Here is a 24,760-nt window from a genome sequence, read left to right as displayed (position 1 = left end):
GCTATTAAATAAATAAATAAATAAAAAACTATATGCATAGTTTTCAACATTCGTCCTTACAAAAGTTTGTGTTCCAGATTTTTTCTCCCTCCCTTCCCTCACTCCCTCCCCTAGACAGCAAGTAATCCAATATTTGTTAATCGTACAATTTTTCTATACATATTTCCATTATTATCATGCTGCACAAGAAAAATCAGATCAAAAAGGGAAAAAGAGAAAGAAAACAAAATGCAAGCAAATAACAACAAAAAGAGTGCAAATACTGTTGTGATCCACATTCAGTTCCCACAGTCCTCTCTCTGGGTGCAGATGGCTCTCTTCATCACTAGACCATTGGAAATGGCCTGAATCACCTCACTTAAATAGACAATTTTCAAAACATTAACATTTTTTAAAAAATTCAAATCACTAATAATAAGGAATATGTAAGTTAAAACAATTCTAATATTCTACCCCTCACTCACTGGATTGGTGAATATAACAAAAATGATAATATCATCAGGATTTAGAACTGTTTGTAGAATCAGAGTAATTAATTGCTAATGCTTCATTATCAGTGTGGCAGGAGGTCTCCCAAAAAGCACCTTGTTTATCTATGCTTTCCTCAGAGATAATTTAACATTTTTATCAGTGATTTAGATAAAGGTACAGATGGCATGTTCATTATAGCTAAGACACTTGATTGACAGTCAGAATCCAAAAGGGTCTGGAGATCACTGAGCTGAATCTAATAAGATGAAATTCAGTAGGAATAAATGTAAAATCTTGCACTTGGGCACATCCAAAAAAATCAATGTTGAGAGTAAAGGTAGAAGAGGTATAGTTAGATAGCAGTTGTTCTGAAAGAGATCTGGTATTTTCAGTATCCTTCCAAGGTCAATATAAGACATCAGTATGATGGGGCAATGAAAAAACTAATGAAATCTTGGTTGCCTCAAAAGGAACCCCACTTCTAGGATAAAGAAGGTTGGTCCCACTGTACTCTGCCCTTGACAGGCTTCCTTTGAACTCCTGTGTTCCATTCAGGTGTTATGGTTTAAGAACACCAATAATTTAGAAGATAGGTTGGCCAGGGCTCTGAATACATAATATATAAGGATCTGTTGAAGAAAATGGGTAGTAGGATGGTTCAATGGATAGAACATGGGACGTAGAGTCAGGAAAACCTGCATTCAGTATGGTCTCTGCTTAAGCTACATATTTCTGAATGTGCCTTGGTTTCCTCACCTGTAAAATGGAGATAATAATAGCAGGGTGGTTGCAAGAAGCAAATGGGATAATCTTTGTAAAGTACTTAGCACACAATGCCAAGCTCATAATAAGCACTATATAAATGTTAGCTATTATGATTAGTCTAGGGATGGGGAAAAAGCATGATGGGGTTGTCATATGGAATAGGGATCATATTTGTTCTGCCTGACCCCAGAGGATAGAACTAGGAGCAAGTAGAAATTGCAAAAAGCCCAGTTTAGGTTTGCTGTCTGTAAAAATTCCCCATTAATTGGAGCTGTGTAAAATTGGGTTCGTATTCCTTAAAGGTCTGCCATCAGAGGCTGGCAGAGTCCTTGTAAAGCATGTTAAAATATGTATTTCTTTTGCAAATGAGTTGGACTAAATGGCTTCAGAAGCTCCTTCCTATTCTCCAGTTCTGTGATTCTATGATATAATTTGTGGCTTTCTCAAGTAATACTCAGCATCCTGGAGGGGAAGGATCATCAAAACCAAATGAGGTGGGACTAGGAGTGAGGAGGTATATTCATGGTTATTTCATTAAACGTTGACATTTAATTATAACAGGATGCTGGCCAATATGACTCTAGTCCTTATAACATGTCTAAGATTATCAATATTAACAATTAATATTAAGAATTTATTTAACAATTTTTATTAATATTAACAATTAAAATTAACAATCAATATTAACCATTAATAGCAATATTAGCTTATGGAGGCTTGATAGATCTATTTTTAGAAATGCATTATGTGATTCATGGGCCTTTCTGAATTCAGAATATGTGACAGTATCTTCTATTTTACATTCTTCCCACCATATTCTCTTCTAGATTTAGTAATGGCTGATGGAAGTATCATGCTTTTGTTTGCATATCATAGTGCCTTGTTTGCCTGATCAATTCATTGCTGGGCTGGGTCAAGCTAGTCTTTCCTCAGAACTGGCCCGTCAGCACCTTTTGTGCTTATAGCAAGATTCCATCATGACCTCCTGTTGGTAGCTTTTCTAACAAAGTTTACAATGTCATAATCTGCTCTGCTCAGTTTCTGATACTTATTCATCTAAGATCAGGAAAAAGAAAGCCAACAAATACTGAAGAAAAAGAGACAGCCATGAGTTTATATCCATATGGCAGACAAGGGTTGGACAAACTTAAAACATTTCTTCCTCCTCATTCAAAAGCTACCAGGGAAGAGAGAGCTCTTTTGTACCCCACTCAATTACTCACTCAGCAGCCAATTAAAAGGATTTTCATATAGTAGTAGTAAGGCAACAGGAAAGAGCCATAGGAAACCTATCCATGCTCCAAATTGGGGGAGAGCCCTCAATCATCTCATTCATTTCTAGAAAAGGCTCACCAAGTCTCTATGCAGGTTCATATCAGACAGTCTATATTGTTCATGATCTAAGTTTTGGACTCTTATTGACCAATTCTAGACAATGCCCCATGTAATAATGAAATGCCATGGTAAATATGTTTAACATATATTGGATTACTTGCCATCTAGGAGATGGGGTGGGAGGAAGGAGAGGAAATTGGAAGACAAGGTTTTGCAAGGGTCAATGGTGAAAATTTATCCTTTATGTTTTGAAAATAAAAAGCTTCAATAAAAAAAGAGAGAAAAAAAGAAATCTCATGGTAAAGAAAGTTAAAACGTACTCTCACAAATATATGCAACAGAGGGAAAAAATGGATTTATATACAGTGGGTACTTGAAATGGAATACACACAAGAAACATATTGGGCCAAGTATGGGTTATAAAATCACATGGGAACAACTGATGTCTCTAATGCTTCAAAATCTAGTGATAGCATAACGCTGCGCTCACCAGGTCTGGTCGACTGCATTTCTTGCCCCTGGCACAGTTCTGGCAGATGTTGCACAACCAGATTTAGAGCTGGCATTGTATGATATTCTGCCCACCACTTCCAGTTGTGTCTTAGCTGTAATCTTTGACTATTTCTTACTTAACAGTTTATTTCTTCCTCTTTCAGTTAAAAACTAAAGCAGAATGTTCTCATGAGAACATTTTTTGGAAAAGCAGAAACTCTCACTTTGGGGGGGTGCAGGGTTCTGCTGTCTTGTTTCCTTTAGAATCTTGACTAGAAACCTCTCCTTTCCAGAAACAGTGAATCAGTTTTATGTACCAATATTGCAGGGTTCTCCAAGTTAGCCAAAGCCCCCAAATGTAATATTTTCTATGAATTCTTCCTTCTTCAGGGGGCTGGCCTTCTGTCAGAGATTTCTTCAGACACTTTGCATTTTCACTTTCTGAAGGCTAGATCAGGGATTGGTGAAACCATGTTACTTTTTTTTTTTTTTTTAGCTCTATGAGCTAAATCTTAAATAAAATTTTATTATTTATAAAAATGTAAAAACCCTTGTCTAAGGATCTAAAAGCCTTATTTCTAATTTTTCTCTAAATTTTTGGAGCGTCATTCCAACTTTTGGATTCTCAACAAGTGTTGGTTTTCCTTTACCTGTTATACCTTTGGTATAGATTATACAATCTAGAAAACTTCCTACTTATCAAAACTCTTCTAGCTGCTAAACTTTCCTTTATCTTGTAATCAGAATATAATTCAGTTCTTTAAATAAACATACTGTTTATGTCAATCCAGAATGGTAGGGATGTGAAATTGTGTGCCTGAGTAAGGGCAGGAATTGAGTTTAGAGACATTTTTTTCCTTTGAGAAAGTCACATATAGTACTATATGCTCTTTGGGACTAAACTCCAGACAAATGAAGAGAGAGAAAAAGACTTTGGAATCTCTAAACTTGTAGAAAAAGCCATCTCCTCAATATACTCCTGATTTCAAACTTCTAGACACAGATATCTGGAGGAATTTCCCCGTGGGTGAAGTCTTAGACTTCCTATTCATTGACCTTTGAGCTCTCAATTTGCTCATTTAAAGAATTTCTTCACTCTTAGATATTTTCTGTTATGCTCTCATCTGGAGAACTACTTTCTATTTCTGTTTTGCTAGATTAAATAGGTTTGTTCACCATTCACTCTCTGTGATGGTCTTTATGACTATCATTTGATGGGAAGGAGTCAAGTAAGATGATGGAAGCTAAGGACTAAAGACCAGGGAATTGTCTTTTTGTTTCAATCTAAAAAAATGTGTCCTAGATAAAAAATATTTAAGGAAATAGACAGATATAATTCTTGTCTAGATATAATTCTTAATCCTATCAGATGCCAAAGGAAAGGATGAAGGCTAACCTCATGGCCCTTCTCTTTTTCCCTTTAAGGCAAAAATCTGTCTCCCAATGGAGGGAAGTGGGCAATATTCCAGAGATATCTATCGGTACCTCTCATGAGCCATATTTAGATTACTTATGGGGACATACAGATCTTATATTGGCACATACTTACTTTACAATAAGATCAAAGGTTTTGAGAACAGTGATGGAGGGATGTCCTTAGAGTTCATCTAGTTTAATTCACTCCTCAGATATGGAAATTAAGGCTTGGGAAAATGGAATGATTTTCAAGAAGTTGTATAGTGATGAAATGGAAGAATATGGATTCAAAACCATACCTTCTGACTTATAAACCATGTCTGTTTCCACTTTACCCAAATAATTCCTTAAGCACTATGGGAAAAGGATTCTTTTTATTGTATTTCTTCTACTCCAAAAATCCTATTCTAAATTAAAATAAAGTTTTCAGATGTGGAAATGGCATCCTTTCTGACAGAAATCTGAAAATGATTTTTTTCCTATTTGAGTGCAAATTTTCATAGCCTTTTATGAGAAATAGAGAAAACACGGGGATCTGTAATCTCCCCCCAAAATCTTCTATACTCCACCACCTGCAGCATATTAGTTCTCTCCCTTAATTAATTAGAAATTTCAATTATAAGAGAGGCATTTAGGTTAAAAAAAAGCTTCTTTCACTTACATGAACTGATGCTGAATGAAGTGAGCAGAACTAAGAGAACACTGTACACAGTAATAACCAGATTATGTGATGATCAGCTATGATGAACTTGGCTCTTCTCAACAACGTGATGATTCAAGACAGTTCCTGTAGACTTGGGATGGAAAATGCCATCCTCATCTAGATATAGAACTATGGAGATTGTATGTGGTTTGAAGTATACTATTTTCATCTTTTTTTGTTTGTATTTTTTCCCTTTCTTGTTTTTTTTTTCCCCTTTGGACTGATTTTTCTTGTACAACATAACAAATATGGAAATATGTTTAAGAGAATTACACATATTATTACCCTACATCAGATCTCTTGCCATCTTGGTGAGGGGGATGTAAGGGAGAGAGGGTTAGAAAAATATGGAACATAAAGTTTTACAAAAATGATTGTTGAAAATTATCTTTACATGTATTAGGAAAAATAAAACACTATTTTTTAAAAAAAAGCTTCTTTCATTCATAACTCAGTTGAACCCTCCTAATTTGCAGGTGAGATTTTAATACTGAAGGAAAGGGAATTGTAATTAACAAGTGGAGGTTTGCATAAAGTGATATGAGAAGGAAAGATAGAGGTCATTTTGAAGCATAAGAATTGCACAGGTGAAATAGACTTCAATGAAAGCTTGAGACAATCAGAAAGCAGCAAGGGAACATCAGATAGACAGGGGTAAAGATTACAGAAGAATGAATAAAGAAGGGGTGGGAAACAAACTTTACTCACTTTAAAATACATCCTAAATATTAGTATGGAGGACCTTCCGTCCCTACTAGAACTAGGAAGTCTGATTTCTGACCATTTATCTGGAAAAACAATGAGGCATATCTCCTTGCTTTTTCTCAACTTTCTCATGAAATTGCATAAAACTATGTTATTTTATAACAATCAGCTGAGACTATGTGGGACATACGTGCTTTAATAAAAATAAAATTTCTAAATGAGAAATTAACACTTTAATAAATATTCTACAAAATGTTGCAATTAAATTTGCAATAAAAGATTAAAAACAAAAATTTAGTTGTGGAGCGTTTGTATTATTCCCTAGCTAATTTCAATGTTGTTTTCAGTGAATCTAATGCTAGCTCATTAACTAATCTTCAAATTTAGAACTTAGGACAATAGGAGACATGGGAAGAGTGCTAGATTTAAAGTCAAAGGATGTTTGCTCAAATCCCCGCTCTATAATCTTTATCATTCTCTGTTTTCTTCTGCTTTACCTTGCTGGGCCTCAATTTTCCTTGTTTCTAAATCTGTTAAGATAAGTCAGAGCCTCAGAGAATTGACCTGAAACCCTGGTGTAGAGAGCAATAGGGCCTCCTCAGATGATTCCAGAATAATTTCTTTGTAAATTCTGTTTCCCATCGTTTTTCTCTAACCCTCTCATAAATTCTCCATCTCCTACCCTTACCTTCGGCATTGTAAATAATTCTTTACATTTTTTGAAGAGATAGCCAAGGCAGATGAGAAATAAAAAGACCAGTCAAAATATGAAAGAAATTTCTCAAGTCCATTCATTTTAGGAATGATCCAACTCAACACAACAGTACAGCTTTTGAATAATAACAACCTAAAACTACCTTGTGAGACACTTCTTGTATATAGCTTCTTTCATATTTGCATCTTTACTGTCTAGTACAATGCCTAGTAATAACTTAATAAGTTCACAAATTAAGAGTAAGAAGGAGTCTTTGGGACCTTTTGGTATAATCCTCTTATTTTAAAGATGAAAAAAATGAACAAATCCAGAGTAGTATTAATAGCTGCTGCTGCTGCTGCAGCAGCAGTAGTAGTAAAAATAGTAGTTTAAATCTGGCATCAGACACTTATTAGTTTTGTGAACTTGGGAAAATGACTTTACCTCAATTCACCATGTGTAAAATGAGCTAGAGCAGGAAATGGCAAACCACTGCAGCATCTTTACCAAGAAAAGACCAAATGAGGTCACAAACATGACTGAAATGACTCAACAACAACAATAATTAAATACCAAAATAGAAATTCTGAAAACCAAAGGAGAGAAAATAAGATTAAAAGTAAAACAAACAGAAAATTCTTCTAAACTAATAAATAAAGTCAAGTGTAATGGGCTGAAGTTCAAGTTGATGCACTGAGGTCCCAAGCATGTGAGGCTAAATAGTAATTGGACCATAGTAATATTATGCTTGGAGAAAGAATGGCCCCCCCCCCACTCTTTGTGCAAGTTCTGATGTATTGCATAGGAAATGATGTAGGGATGACTTTGGAGGGGCGGGGAGAGAGGCAGAGAGACTGCTGGCCGGGTTCATGTCACAACTGCTCATATCCCTATCACTATCCCCCTTCACCTCCACAAAGAATAAAGATCGAAGATTTTCCCTGCTCTAGCTGATTTTAAAATACGCGGTCATCACATTTGGTGCCCAAATGTGGGAACCAAGGACCCTACTTTCACTGACAGCAGCTGTAACAGCTGACTGACCTATGCTCACGATCTACATAAATGGCTTACCATTGGAAGGATTGGTAGACACAGGTGCAGATTGTACAGTCATTAGAGGGGCCAATTGGCCCAGTCACTGGCCAAAGATTAAAGCAGACACCTACATGTCTGGAATTGGTGAATCAATAGCAACTAAAGTTGGTGCTGCCCCTATGAGATGGACTTTTGAAGACAAAACAGGAGTTTTTACTCCTTTTATAGTTGAAAAAATCCCCATCAATCTGTGGGGAAGAGACGTTTTACAGCAATTAGGGATAAAAATGAGTACTTCCGTTTTTTTAAGCAGGGCTGCTGTTGAAGTCCTGCCAACACTTTCACCTATTCCTATCCAGTGGAAAATTGATACATCAGTGTGGATAGAACATTGGCCCTTAAGTAGAGATAAAATTCAGGCCTCATTAGATATAATACAGGAGCAACTTGACCAAGGACACTTACAACCTTTTCTAAGTCCTTGGAATTCCCCAGTATTTGTTGTAAAAAAAGAAATCTGGAAAATGGAGGATGTTGACTGATTTAAGAAGGGTGAATGAACAGATGGAAACTATGGGACTCTTCAGCCTGGACTTCCATCTCCTACTCAGTTGCCTAAAGAATGGCCTCTTTGGGTTATAGACATTAAGAATTGTTTCTATTCTATCCTTCTAGATAAGGAGGATATGAAAAGATTTGCCTTTTCAGTGCCCAGCGTTAACTTAGCTGAGCCTCATAAAATATATGAATGGATAGTTTTGCCACAGGGAATGAAAAAACAGCCCTACTATGTGTCAAATATATGTTGCTGCTGCTCTTACTCCAGTAAGGAAAGCATTTCCAAAAGTTATGCTATTACATTATAGGGATGATATATTGGGATGTGCACCTGAGGAACAAATGTTAGAAGCATGTCTACAAAAGACCATAGGAACACTAAGGAATTACAAATTGCACATAGCTCCAGAAAAAAATTCAAAGACATGCTCCTTCTCAATATTTAGGATATGAAGTATACCCTAAGGTGCTTACAGTACAAAAACTGTCCTTAAGAACAGAGAAGCTAAACACCTTAAATGATTTTCAGAAATTAATAGGAAATATCCAATGGATGCAACCAGTGTCAGGCTTGACTACCTATCAATTGAAACTTATATGATATTTTAAGGGGAGACAGTGCTTTAAATTCACCATGCCAGCTTACAAAAGAAGTTCAAGAGGCTTTGAGAGAAGTTGAACTGGCTTTATCCAATGTGGTTGAAAGAGTCACTCAAAAACCCTTGGAAATATCAGTTTTTGCTACACAAGAGGCACTCACAGCAGTCTTTCATCAAGAAGACACTGTGATAGAGTGGGTGAACCTCCCAGCACAACCAGAACAAAGCCTTACTCCTTATCCAGTGCTTGTGGCTAGAATTTTATTAAAGGCCACTAAGCGAGCAGTACAATTATCTGGGACAAGACCTGACAAGATATACACCTTTTATATTAATGCACAAATTAATGTGTGCTGTGAGACCATCCCAGAGTGGCCATGGCTCCAAATTTTATTAGCCATGGCTCCAAATTTTACACATGGTCTCCATTAAAGATAACCAGACTCTTACATTATTGGCGATGGATTCTTGAAGAGAAAGTTTCTAAAGTTCCTCTTAAAGGACCAACTATCTTTACAGATTCATCCAAACATAATGTTTTACCTGTATACTCTCATGACTTAACTGTAAAGAGAGTAGTCAGAACTCCTTTTCAGTCCACTCAGCAGAATGAATCGTATGCAATCATTCTAGCTCTTACTTATCCAGGATACATAAATATAATATCTGATTCGGCCTATTCAGTAGGTGTGGTACAAAGAATTGCCACAGCCCAGATAAAATTTGTAGGCTCATATATATATCAGCTCTTTAAGAAACTTCAAGAGCAAGTGAGAAAGCATCCAGGTAAGATTTACATTTTGCATGTCCACTCTCAGTGGACTTCCGGGTCCCATTTTTGATGGTAATTCAAAGGCAGATAGCCTTCTAACTCTGTTGGTCAATACTCCTTTATTCCGAGCTATTGAAGCATCTAGTTAGCCTGGAGCGAATTTTAGTTCGACTTCCTTGTCCTTTCTGTCTCTTTGGAGGTGGAGTGGGGGGGAAGGGCAGCCACATGGAATCCTCTCCTCCCCCCTCCCTCTAAACTGTTCCAGACGTTTTTTTCCAAGTTGTAGCTACCTGGTTCTTGGCTAAAAGCAACAAACTGATTTGTATAAATATAAGGTTATGATTTTGGTCAAATTATAGCTATATTGACCTGCTTCTGGGACCTGAATCAGCCCATTGGATGCTTTGTTTTCAGCATGCCACGCTCAACCCCTCCTTGGACTAGAGTCAACTCTCTGCCCATTATCAACAGGAAGCAGCTTTGATTGAGACCATAGCCCCTGCTCCTAATGTTCTTTGGACTTTGATATGGGGGAACTGCAAAGTGGTTGATGAATGACTGTTAAATCCTGGGTCACTTATTACTGTGTGTTTTAAGATTTGGGATGGAAATTGCTAAAATTTTATATTATGTTTATAATATGTATCTGCATTATCTACTTGGTTAGTATGTTCCCTTCAGAACATGTAACTGAGGGATCTTTAGAAAACCCCTATTGTACTAGTCTGTTACGTACAGGAACTTCAATTCATTATTAGGACTTATATATGGGATGGTTTCTTGAAAATTTATTTACTCCTCCTTGGATGATTCCTGCAATTAAAAAAAATAATAATAAGGGGGGTGGAGGATGAGAATTGGGGAAGCTGGTGGATTTTTCCCAAAAGTACTTGAAAGTAATCCCTAATTTCCTGTTCACTTTGCCTCAGGCACGTCTGCCCACTCCACCCTCCACCCCCAACCCCCATCCTACCAGTTCAGATTGAATTGAAAGCCCTCTAGCAGTCCTTTTTGTTTTTACTCCTTGTTTGGTTTACTATTTAAACCCTCACTGGGCTGTGATAGCTTATTATGCTTTAGCTTTGAAACCCCTTATTCTGTTGGAATTGCCCTGGCAGACTTGGTTTGGGGACTATTTTCTGATTTTCTGTTGTTTAGAAACGACCAGAAATCAGGCACCTTGGGACTTGGAAGTCTCCAGTCCTGTAACCCCAGTTCCTTAATTAGTATCTCAATATTCTCAAAGGATGTTGCAGTTTGGTATCAGGCCTCTAAAAGTTTGGGGTTTGCCTGCCTTGATTGTCTGTGCATACTCTGATAACTCTGCTCAAATCTGGATCCTTTCTGTATCCTAGTAGCAGCTCTGGCTGAGATGTTCTAGAAATGCAGTATGCTAGCAACAGGGAGCCTTTGTACTGTTGTCAACTCTGGAGTTATCAGGGAGAGACCTGTCCTTGCCATAAATCCTTGCATTTTTCTAATTTTATTTTGACTTATCTACTTCAGTTAGGGTTGGTCAAAATTATGTTGCCAAGACCTCCTAGGTATCTGGCGGAAGGTGATTCAATGATTTGAATATTCAGCAGAATGTGTGGAATGTCCTACCTTAGTTTCCTCAAATTGTCCTGCCTCAGTTTCCCTTGCTTGCAACCCCCTTTCCTGTTCCATTAGGACTGTGGAAATGTGAGCTATAGAGATCTGCCCACAAAGGACATCTGGAGTTTTATCTTCTGGAATGCCAATCTCAGATACCTAATTGGCATCTTCTATCTCTAAATTCCAGACTGTCTCTACTGACTACCACCTTCACTCCCAGTTTATCAGAATTTATGATCCTCCCCCCCCCCCCCCCCCCGTTAGAACTGGATTGATGGTCCGTTTCTGGAAATTCCCATGCTCTATGTTCAGACTCCACCCCTTGCCTTTGTCTCCCCCGATCACTCAGAGCCATATATAAATCATTGGAATCTCACATTCGATACTGATGCTGAATGCTCTGAGACCTCAGCCTTGGGACGAAAATGGATCCTTTGGTCACAGAAAATCTCTTCCTCTCAGAAATCTAAATAAAATATTAAAAAGTAAAAAAAAAATACTCCTTTATTCCAAGAAGCCCAGGAATCTCATTCTAAATATCATCAGGCTGCTCGAGCTCTACATTTACAATTTGGAATAACAAGAGAAGAAGCTAGGAGCATAGTAAAAGCCTGTACAGTTTGCCTTCCTTTCCAAGCTCCTACACTGCCTCCAGGGAAGAACCCTCCTGGTTTGAGACCCAATGAAATTTGGCAAATGGATGTGACCCATTATAAATCTTTTGGTCGTCTGTCTTTTATCCACGTTGTGGTAGACACCTTTTCAGGATTCACTTTTGCAATACCAGCAGCAAAAGAGACAGACCGAGTGGTCACTGAATTCCTCACACAAGCATTTGCCATTATGGGTATGCCACAAGCAATAAAAACAGACAATGGTCCTGCATATACTTCCAAACATTTTGCACACTTTTGTGCACAGTATAAGATTTTACACACCATTGGCATACCTTTTAATCCTCAAGGACAGGCAATAGTAGAGAGGAGAAACAGAGACATTAAAACGCTCCTCCAAAAAACAAAAGAAAGGGGGAGCCACAGGTAACCCTAGAGAACTTCTAAATCTAACCCTTTTTACTATTAACTTCTTGGTTTTTTACAAAGATGCACTGGCTCTGGCAGACATGTTTTATAACCCACCAGAAGGGCAGTGTCCAGTGCGAGCAGCTCCACTATCTTTAAATAATCACCAGGTGATGTAGAGAGACCCAGAAAGTGGCGAATGGAAGGGACCAGATAGGTTAACTGCTTGGGGGAGAGGGTTTGCTTGTACCTCTGTAAGTGGAGAAGGAATCAGATGGGTGCCAATGAGCCGTATTTGCCTTGTCCATTGCAGAGAGACTGAGCAGACCCTTGAAACGAAAGAGAAGATCCAAGAAATATCGGGTGATCCTGTTGCTGATTGTGCCCACCACTGAAAAGTGTGGCAGTTATGGCGTTTGACTCATGGACATCAAAAATTATTGGACTTCAAAACCCTCAGGAATCATTGGATTCTCTGAGACATAAGACTGTTGTAGGACTTGAAAGCCCTCAGGAATCATTGGATTTTCTGAGAAATGATAAGACTGTTGCAGGACTTTAAAATCTGCTGAAATCATTGGATTCCCTAACACATAAAAGGACTGTTTCAGGATTTCAAAAACTTGGGGGGAATCACTGGATTCCCTGACATGTGAAGCAATGGACAATAGATTGGACTATCTCTTGGCTGCTGAAGAAGGCGTATGTGTGACTGTTGTTTACATACCCTCCTTTTAGGACTTCTGTCGATCTTTTACAACACCATGTTGATTTATATTGTTTGTTATACCACTACTTGCGTGTACAATTCATGTTTGTTGCACCACATCGAGCCTGCACTGACTGTGGGGAGAGTCACCACTAATACCCTCTGCATTATTACTATGTTCTTGTGTAATACCTCCCATGCTGATGGGTTTGTGCATAACTGTTTCTAATAAGACCCGTCAGCCCAGAAACCCACTAGCAACCCCCACTTCCCTTTGGTGCTTTTCCTCTCCCTTCCTGAGATGTCAGGGAGGGTGTGATCATCTCCTTTTTAGTGCTTTCACCTCCCTTCCTGAGAAGTCAGGGAGGTGGGACAAGATCACTTCATTTTCGAAGCTTTCACCTCCATTCCTGAGAAGTCAGGGAGGGTGTGATCACCTCCCCTTGGGGCTCTGACCTCCCTGAGAAGTCATGGATGGCATGACCATCTGTGTTCTAAAACAAAAGAAAGCGGGAGATGTAATGGGCTGAAGCTTGAGTTGATGCACTGAGGTCCCGAGCACATGAGGCTAAATAGTAATTGAACCATACTCTATTAATATATGCTTGGAGAAAGAATGGCCCCCCGCCTACACTTTGTGCAAGTTCTGATGTATTGTAAAGGAAATGACTTAGGGACGACTTTGGAGGCTTGGGGAGAGAGGCAGGGAGACTGCTGGCTAGGTTTGTGTCACAGCTGCTCATATTCCTATCGCTATCTCCCTTCACCTCCACAAAGAATAAAGATTGAAGATTTTTCCTTAACCTGAATTCCTGACTCCAGGTGATTTTAAAATACACAGTCATCACAGTCAAGAGCTGGTTTTTATGGGGGAGCAGGGCAGAGAGAAGAGGAACAGCTAATAAAATAGATAAACAACTGATTAATTTATTTAAAAATAAAGAAAACCAAATTACCAGTATCAAAAATGAAAAGGGGAAAGCACCACCAATTACAATGAAATTAAAGAAATTAAATGGAATTATTATGCCCAATTATTTGCCAATAAAGTTGAGAATCTAGATGAAATATATTATTATTTACAAAAATATAAAATATCCCAGATTAACAGAAGAGGAAAAGAATACTTTAAAGATTTTGTTTTAGAAAAAGAAATTGAAGAAGCCATTAATGAGCTGCCTAAGAAGACAATCCCCAGAACCTGATATATTTATAATAATTTCTACCAAATATTTTAGGAACAATTAATCCCAATATTATATAAACTATTTGGAAAAAATAGGGATAGAAGTCCTACCAAATTCCTTTTATGACATAAATATGGTTGTGATACTTAAACCAAGGAAGGCAAAAACAGAGAAAGAAGACTATACATCAATTTCCTTAATGAATTTTGATGTAAAAATTTAAAATAAAATACTAGCAAAGAGATAACAGCAATATATCACAAAGATTATATGGTATGATCAGATAGGATTTATACCACTAGAAAACAGATGAATCAATGGACCTTTTTTTAATAATAAAAGGAGTTGTTAAAGTTCAGGTCAATTCTCCTAGAGCCTCCACAGCTGTGGATCATAACATCTGAAGGAGTTGTAGGGCAGCCTTTGCTGACACAGGTGTTGTGTACTAGGAATGAGATGAATTGGAGGCTGAGGGAAGAGAAGAGAGGTCATACAATGCAATGGTCTCTCAGAGAGGTCAGAGAACAGCAACTGCCTCTCAGTCTCCTTGTACCATCCTCTCACAAGAAGAGGTTCATTCTGGGTTGGATCTCCAGCAGCCACTGACAGGTGGCTCCCGTGTATTCCAAGAAGGAGTATCTTTTTAATATAAAGAGCAAGTATTGTCTGTAATGGGGATACATGTATATATTATGACCAGGTGGGATTTATACCAGGAATTCAATGCCAGTTTGACATTAAGAAATCTATCATCATAATTGGCCACATTAATCACAATAAAAATCATATAATCATCTCAATAGATGCAAAAAAAAAGGCTTTGACAAAATACAATACCATTCTTATTATGGGAACTGATCCAATGATTCTGGAGAGCAATTTGGAACTTTGCTCACAGGTGTATAAAACTCTGCTTACCCTTTTGACCCAGAAATACTATTACTAGGTCTGTATCTCAAAGAGATCTAAGAAAAAAAGAAAGGACCCATATGTACAAAAATAGTTATGTAGCTCTTTCTGTGGTGGCAAAATTGAGGGGATGTTCATCAACTGGGGAATAGTTGATTGTGATAGAATACAATTGTGCCATTAGAAATGATGAGCAAGATGGTTTTAGAAAAACCTGGGAAAACGTATATGAACTCATCCAGAGTGAAATGAGTAGAACCAGGAGCATTCTGTACTTAGCAACAGTAATTCTATTACTCTTGTATAGTTTATAATATAGTAATAGTATATAATGTTATCATAATAACAGTAATATTGTAAGAATGATCAACCATAAACGACTGATCAAGATAGCAATTCAAGACATGTACAAAGGATCCATGAAAAATGTTGTTTACTTCCACAGAGAGAATTGATAAAATCTGAATGCAGATTGAAATATATTTTTTCTTACATTCTTTTTATTTTGTTTTATTTTTTATTAATTTATTTAATTTTGGTTTTCCTTTGCAATAAGCTGATATGGATGTATGTGTTGCCTGACTTTGCTTGTATAATTTATAGCAATTTCTTGCCTTCTCAAGGACAGGAGAGAGGTAACAGGAAGAAAAAAAAAACACTTGGAACTCGTTTTTTTTTTTTTTAATGATCGTTAAAATTTTTTTTACATGTAATTGGGGAATACTTAATGAAATAAGAGAGGTTTTTTAAAAAGTTATGTTAGTAGAGAAATAGGAAGAAAAGTGAGGAAAAGTATAAAATAAAACAGAAGAGAAAAAAATCAAATGCCAGAGGCACATCTTAATTATTCCATGAAATACTTTTCATAGTATTTCTGTCACCCAATAAATTTCCCAGAGAATTTTATGGCCAGTTTACATAAAGACTATCTTCAAATATATAAATAAAAATTAGTCACATTAAGACTAAAATACCTCCAGGTTGAAGTGGCCAGTTTAAATTGCATAAAAAAATGAAGAAAATGACCATAAGGCTGAGAACCGAAAGAGCCTTTGGGTGTTATTTAGATTAAGAGGTCTCAAACATTTGGCCAGTGGAAATAGGAAGCCCACAATACCTCGTTACTCCAGATTAAAATATAATTGGGAAATAGTTAACATATCAAAAAAGAATATAATAAAGCATAGATAATATTAATAATGTTTTTCTAAATCAACATGCATTGATAGCCATCCTTATGATTAAGTGGCCCCCTGTTTCTATTTGAACATCTTCTGACATCGTCTTGTTTTATAAGAAGAAACTGGAGCACATCAACACTGACTTGTCTGATGTCACATAGGTAGGATGTAGAACCTTACAATCATGGCTTTAGAGATTAAAGGAACTTTAGCACTCACTCTAATCTCCATCCCCATTTTACAGATGAAGAGAAGTTATTGTTTGAGGATACAAAAGTAGCAAGGAGACCTAGAATTCAAACCATGATCTTCTCAGTTCAAAGCCAATGATTCTACAAGACCATGCTACAGTAATCAATGATACGTAGTCAAAATCTTTGGTTTGTATGTTGCTTACATTTTCCCTTCTACTTTTCCTTTGCTCCTCCTAGTAAGCTCTCTTTCATAATATTTTTAAACAAAAGAAAAAAGAAAAAAAATCCAGCAATGAAAAACAAACAAACAAACAAACAAACCCAACCTGACATTAAGTTCAATGTTTCACACCCATGAAGTTTGATCTCTGTGAAGGAGGGAGGGAATGAATTTCCTTATATCTATATGTAGGAAACAAATATGACCTATACAACTCATGTCTGTAGGGCTAAAAGTATTGGATGGGTTGTGTAATCAACATTTTTTTAAATGGAGTGTAGTCTGTGAGACTACAAATACATTGAATTATTGGAACATGTTGACATTCAAACCCTTCCAAAACTTAGCTCCACTTTCTCTAGGCAACTCTATCTTATTGTCAAATCCAATTAAATATGGAGGGCTTTGAACACAAAAGAAAGGATTTTGTATTTAGTCCTAGGTGCATTAGAGAGCCACTGAAGTTAATGAGTAGGGGAGAGACATGATTAAACCTGTGTTTTAGGAAAATTACTTTGGTAACTAAATGAAGGATTTACATAGAGAAGATAATTGAATCCATGGGACCTGATAAGATCAGCAAGTGAGTTAGTGTAGAGCAGAAAAAAAGGTTGAAAAAAGAGTTTGGGGGATACCCACAAGTCTTGGGTTCTATTACTAATTGTCCGCTTGAAAGCCTAAGGTCACCTCCAAATCTGATCATATCTATCTCAAGGATGATTTTAGATTATCTATTGAGAAAAATAATTCCAACAATGACTACCCAGCCCAAGATCGTACTTGTTTTATAGGACATGCATTTCAACTGCCATGTGCTTGCTGCTACAACTATTAGGAGGGAGATCAAAATAGTTACTACTAGAAAAGAAGAGCGTGAAGAAGTGGGTAAGCTGCCTTTTGTAGTTCCCTTTCACATATCCATTGAATTATCAGCTCTTTCAGTTCCATATTCCACAGCCAATGACAGTACTTTTCATCATTCATTGTGCACATTCTTAGGGATGAGTTACACTTGGCTGGAAGCAGAATTAGATGCTTACCCCCTTCCAAATTTCTACATGCTTGCCTAGAACAGGAATGGTGAATCTAATGCCTCTCTTTTTAAAAGCTTCACTTTTTGTTTAGAGGGTTATTGCATAGGGTTATTTTTGTTGCTATATTTTTAAAGGCATCTTGAATGATTTTGACAAAAGTGTAAGAAACATTATTGAAAAAAAAGCATTTCAGGCAGAATTTTGCTCTACTGAATCAAGTGCCTTTTCTTTTTTTCTTCCTGCAGCAATTGGGTGCTAAGTGATTTGTCCAGGGCAACACAGTTAGGAAGTGTTAATGTCTAAGATCAGATTTGAACTCAGGTCCTTCTGACTTTCAGGGGTGATATCGGTAAGAAATGACTAACAGGATGATTTCAGAAAGGCCTGGAGAGACTTACCCGAACTGATGCTGAGTGAAACGAGCAGGGCCAGGAGATCATTATACACTTCAACAACAATACTACTATATGATGACCAATTCTGATGGAACTGGCCATCCTCAGCAATGAGATGAACCAAATCAGTTCCAATGGAGCAGTAATGAACTCAACCAGCTACGCCCAGTGAAAGAAATCTGGGAGATCACTAAGAACCATTACATTGAATTCCCAATCTCTCTATTTTTGCCCACCTGCATTTTTGATTTCCTTCACAGGCTAATTGGACAATATTTCAGAGTCCGATTCTTTTTGTACAGCAAAATAATAGTTTGGTCATGTATACTTATTGTGTATCCAATTTATACTTTTAATATAATTAACATCTACTGGTCATCCTGCCATCTGGGGGAGAGGGTGGAGGGAAGGAGGGGAAAAATTGGAACAAGAGATTTGGCAATTGTCAATGCTGTAAAGTTACCCATACATATAACCTGTAAATAAAAGGCTATTAAAATTTTTAAAAAATGTGATATGCAAACTTTTTTTTCTTTCTGGAGAATTACCCATTAAACATTTAACAGCATACCCTTAGATGGAATACATAGGAAAATGAACATGAAGTGACCAATGGTGGGTAGAATTTCTCAAGGTCTAGTGGTCAATATGTAAGGAGGTGACTGTGTGAGCATAGGTTTCTACTTCCTAGAATTCAGGCCTGTTCTCCTATGTGCTAGTCTGTTCTCTGAATTAGGAAAAGTAAAAGGAAATACAAGGAAGTTCATTTTACAGGACAAAGAGAACATCTCCTCTAACAAGAGAGTCTTTTCAAGTCCCAGAAAACCAGTCACTGGAAGTTTCCTTTGACCTTGTAATAAAACTCTTGTAAATTTGCTCCCATTACATGAAAAGACACCTTTTGGAGGCCTCACCACAAAGATCCCTACGTTATAATCTCATTAGACTGACTGGGGAATTTATGAAATAATGAGACTTTTACAATTATTTCCTTACTTTTGGTCAATATCAATTCTACCTTAAAATATAATTTGTATACATATTAGATATATCCTAGCTGATAGAGCAAGTCTACCTACACATCTAAATAAAATTGAATGAGATAGAAAAGTATAATGACTTACATATTCTTGTTAAATGACAGGAAACTTTCAAAAATAGTATTCTAATTCTTCAGAGAAGTTTAATCTTATTACTTTTTTTGTAATGAAAAGCAATTTGATAGAGTGAAAAAACAACTGGAGCAGGAGTCAGAAACAAACTGTTTCCCAGTACTTGTATGGTCACAGGCAAGTTATTTAATTTCTCTGAATCTTGGGTAACTCTTTAAGGCTATAAATTAGAGATTGTAGTTGTAGAGGGTGAGGGAATTGTCACATTGGAGGAATTGTGATTTCTTGAGATTTCAGTGAATTTCTTCCCAGGCAGAATGGTGCAATGAAAATATCACTGGGCTTGAAATCAGAAAATTGGCACACAGCTCCAGCTGTGCATTTACTATTAACTATATGATTTTGGGCATGTCCCAACTACTTGGTGCTTCAATTTCTTCACTTATGAAATAATAATAGCTGCCCTGTATTTCCTCACAAAGTTGTTGTGAGGATAAATAAAGTAATTACCTGAAAGCCCTTTGAAACCTATAAAACAAATGCAAATATGAAATATTATTATTGTTCATCCAGGACACCTCTCCCCTAGTTTAAATGTCTTAATAACTGCAGAATGTTAAAGTTGGAAAGGCCTTTAAGAATCATCTAGCCTGATGCCCTCCTTTTAGACAGGAGCAAATTGAGGCCAGAAAGATTAAAACATTTCCCAAGGTCATATAGGGAGTCAGTTGCAGGTCTGGAACAAGATTTCAAACCTTTAGTTTTCTATACAAAGTCAGAGACTTGATTTATAAAAGCTCAGCCCTCTCATTTTAAGGGAGGAGTTGAGACCCAGATAATGAAGTACTTTGTCCAAGATCACACTGTTAGTACATAGAAAAGTTTGGAGCTTCTGCTACTATGGAAATAGAAGAATTTCTGTTCAGAGCACAGATTATTTTTATCTTTATTTTTATTTTGCCTCTAATATATCTTCTATTTATGTAGTTATTTCCATGTTTGTCCTTCAATTGAAGGAGAACCTCAAAAGGAGGTATATATATTTAACAGAGTGCCAGGCACATAGTAATGCTTGTTGACTGATTAATTAGTTTTATTCTAATGACTCGTAGTACCATGGAGTAATTAATCCTGGGTTTTCAAAGAGTATGCCAGAGGAACCCACATCCTTTTAGATTCTAGTAAGCTGACTCACTGGAGGCTGGGGGCTAACTGCAGACTGCTCAATTTCTTTAATCACAGAAACTCAGTAAGACTGTTCACTGTGTTATAGAGAGGATGTAATCTGTATTGGTTAGGGGAGAGGTCCATAATGACAAAGTAATGGTACTCAAAGTACTAAAATATGTCATTCTTACAATGAAAAAACCCCACCACTTTCTCTATTATATTGAATATAGAATATATTCAATTCTGTATAAATATTGAGCACACACTTAAAAAGATAGGCTTTTAGTTGACCAATAAACCAGAGGATTATTCTGTCAAGTATACAGATGGTAAATTAATAAAAATATTGTCATTACATTACTAATCTATCAAGAGTTAGAAGTGGTGAGTGATTACGGAACCACTGATTCTGTACAAGAAGTTAGCAAAGCCTTATCATTTATGTGGACCAGACTTAGAGCAAGTTACTAAAGTCTCAGAATTCCCCTGGAGCCCAACACATGTTTTATACTTAGTGGATGCTTATGAATAATGATAGCATAAAACTCAATACTCAAACGCTCAAATGAATCTCGAATCTCATAAATTTCTCTGTTGCTTCCAATAACAGAGATGTCATCTTATCCAAACCTGTTCTCCCTAGGTATATCTCCTTATCTTTCTTCCCAGGTACCCATAAGAGATCCACCCATATTCCTGAAGTTGTTCCTTCTTTATTCCTGACATCAGGAAGATATCAATGGAACACTCCAACTGTCCAGCTGTCATTTCTTATTCTTACCCCATGACCAGACCGTCTGGCTCTTCCTATTATACATTTTCCCTGATGATATCTTTTACTCCTGTTCTTTAGAGATACTCAAGTATTACATGTTGTAGATTGCTCACACCTACAATGTCTCTCTCCATTGTTTTATGTGTAAAAGTATACAGAAACTTTTGAGAGTTCTAACCAGCTTTTGAGAGATACTTATTAAATTTTCAGTGTAAATATTTATACTTGAAAAATCGTATTACAAATCAGAAATTTTATAGATTGTCTAGATATAAGAAAGTGTTAATAATGCAGATTAAATTTAAAAGTACGTGTGCATATAGTTTTCAGAGAGCTTATTTACTAACACATCCTCCCTACATGTGATACTCGTGTTTAGTTCTTTGTAGATTGCTGTATTGATAACAAAAATCATGCCTAACAAATGTTCTGTGGAATGGATAAATGAATTGAATAAGTAACATCTATACTTAAATGTTCAGAGACACAGGTTTAAAAAAAAACAAAAACCTGTGGGGTTTTTGCCCGATTTTATTTTGCTTTTGTTTTTATTAAAGAACTCTGATACTTCTAGGAATAACTGATAAATAATACCATAATCAAATTAGTAGAGCAAGAAATAGCCAGATCTATGGAGAAGGGAAGAATTTATGATCAAGCAGAAAATAGAGAACACAATGAAAAGTAAGATGAAAAATTTTGATTACATTAAAGTAAAAAAGATTTTTCACAAAAAGTCAATACAACTAAGATTAAAAGGGAAGCAGAAAACTGGGAAACAATTTTACAGCCAGTATTTCTGATAAAAGACTCATTTGTAAAATATATATAGAGAACTAAGTCATATTTATAAGAATACAAATCATTCCCTAATTGATAAATGGTCAAAGTATAAGAATAGGCAGTTTTCAAATGAAGAAATTAAAGTCTTCTATAGCCATATGAAAAAATGCTCTAAATCACTATTGATTAGAGAAATGCTCATTGAAACAACTAATAGAAACAACATCTATCAGATTGGCTAATATGACAGAAAAGTGATAAATGTTGGAGAGGATGTGGGAAAATTGTAACATTAATGCATTGTTGGTTGAGTTGTGAACTGATCCAGCCACTCTGGAGAGCAATTTGGAACTATCCCCAGATTGGTATAAAACTGCATACTTTATTGAGTTTACCCTTATTATGTGTGTATCCCAAAAAAGTCATAAAAATGGAAAAGAATTCACATGTATAAAAATGTTAATAGCAGCTCTCTTTATGGTGGCAAAGAATTGCATATTCAGGGATATCCACCAACTGGGGAATGACTGAATAAATTGTAGTATATAAATGTAATGGAATACTCTTGATCTATAAGAAATGATGGACAGGAAAATTTCAGGAAAAAAAACTGGAAAGACATATGAACTGATGCTAAGTGAAGTGAGCAGAATCAGAAAAACACTGTATACAATAGTAGCAATATTGTGCAGATGATCAGCTTTGATAGATTTTGTTCTTCCCAGTAATAAAATGATCTATTACTCTTAAAGACTCTTATAGGCAGCTAGGTGGCACAATGAATAGAGCACCAGCCCTGAAGTCAGGAGGACCTCAGTTCAAATATGACCTCAGACACTTAACACTTCCTAGCTGTGTGACCCTGGGCATTTAACTCCAATTGCCTCAGCCAAAAAAAAAAAAAAAAAAAAAGACTCTTGATAGGAAATGCTATTCAGATTAAGAGAAAGAATTATGGAATTTGAATGCAGACTGAAATATACTATTTTTACTTTTTTGTTTTGTTTTTCTTTCTTGTGATTTTCTCCTTTTGTTCTGATTCTTCTTTTAAAACATGACTACTGTGGAAATATGTTTAATACGATTGTGCATGTATGAACTATATCAGATTGATTGCCATCTTGGAAAGAGTTGAGGGAAGGGAAGTAGGAAAAATGGAAATCAAAATCATATAAAAGTAAATGTCAAAACTAATAAATAAATTTTAAAAAGAAAAAAGAAAAGAATGATTTTTAAGGTCAATTCTTGGAAAGAAATGAGACAAGATTGGATCAAGGATACATATAGAAGGTTTGGCCTTGTGGACTGGAAGAATCATTCCATCAACATATGAAGTAAAGAAAAAGAAAACAATGGTTGATGTCAAGGAGACATTGAGATATAAAGCAATGTGGGGAAAGGAGACTAATTGATGAATGGCCTCTAATTTCTCTGTGTAGCATCCACTATGGACTATCTCCCCAGATCATCATTACATTTTCCAATACATGATTACTACCACAGACTCAAGTTATTCTATGGATTTATACTTCTGAAACTACAAAGTTCATGAGTCCTCATTGGTAAGCTTACTTTTAGAAGTTAGACAGTAGACACAATTAGTGCAAAGAAAGGACATTCACTATGATAGCAAATTAAAATAGCTACAAAATGTCCCTTTACATTCCCCTCAATCTGGAATATATTCTTCTACAAATATAGCAAGGGGGTGAGTGTGTATATACAAAATATAGAAATAGGGAGATACATAAATAGGGAATCCATGTGGTCAAGGCAATTCATGCTATTAATCCTGTAGATCCTCAATGTCCTTTCTCTTCTCTTGGTGTCTTCATATTTCTTAGCTAAATGAAATATATTTTCTGAGCAAATTACTCATGTAGGCTTCTTGGATCTATTCCTCTTCACAGCTGGACTGCCAAGAAAAATTTTCTCTTGAATACATAACAAGTCTCCTTTCTGCTAATAGAGATCTATCTCTTTAGAGCTGTCTCTTTTTATTCTGTTCCCTGGTGGGTGCAGTGTCTCTTGCTGAGAGTGAAGAGCCAATGATAATAGAAGGAATGGAGGAGAAAGAAATCCCTTCTGACATTTCTGCCTTCTGCTCAAGGCACAAGGGGAAAAGCTGGTTATTCCTCCACAAATACCTCTCTTCTCTGCTGCCAGAGGTCATAATTAATCTATATCTCTTTTGTGCCTGAATTGTCAAGGTTGTTTTTTATACTTCAACAGTGGTGGGAGGGTCTGAATCAGTCAAAAATAAACAATTTTATATTTTTTAAAATAATTTTATAAAAGAGAAATTCTTCTCATTTAGTAATGGAGTAGGGCTAGCAATAAGGAATGGACCAGTAATTTAATTGGTATAAGAAACTCCTTAGTGAAAATAAAACAACACAAAAGCAAAAAACAAACCAAAAAAACAACCTTCTACCAATGCAAGTTGACACTTTAGCTGCAAATTATAATCTTAGAGAGTTAGAGATTCAGTTTAGAGGTTAAGAGACATCAAAGAGGGATCCAGATTATAAAAGCAGGAGAGAACCAATTGTTAAATTTACAGTATGAACTTCTATACCTCAGAATTAAGCAGAGGCTACAAATCACTATATGTATTGTCTAGATCTAAAATAATAGAGAAAATGTTAGGAATGAGTATTAAACTTTGAAATGTGTCATGAGTTTTTCTTTACCCCTGGACAACTGGTTGTTGAATACTGAGTAATTTGCCCAATCACACAAACCTGATCTTGAACTTGGGCATTCCTAACTTCAAGACCAGCTTTCCATTATACTTCATTGTTTTCTACACCTACAGAGAAGACTAATAATAGTACAGCAGTTTATAATTATTATCTATAGTTAGTCATCCACTTAGTTATTGATATAAGAAATATCTTCACTTTTGAGTAATATGTAACTTAT

The sequence above is a fragment of the Sarcophilus harrisii genome, chromosome 4, assembly GCF_902635505.1.
Source record: "Sarcophilus harrisii chromosome 4, mSarHar1.11, whole genome shotgun sequence".
In the NCBI taxonomy this organism is placed as follows: Eukaryota; Metazoa; Chordata; class Mammalia; order Dasyuromorphia; family Dasyuridae; genus Sarcophilus; species Sarcophilus harrisii.
Note: the sequence above shows the minus strand (reverse complement) of the source record.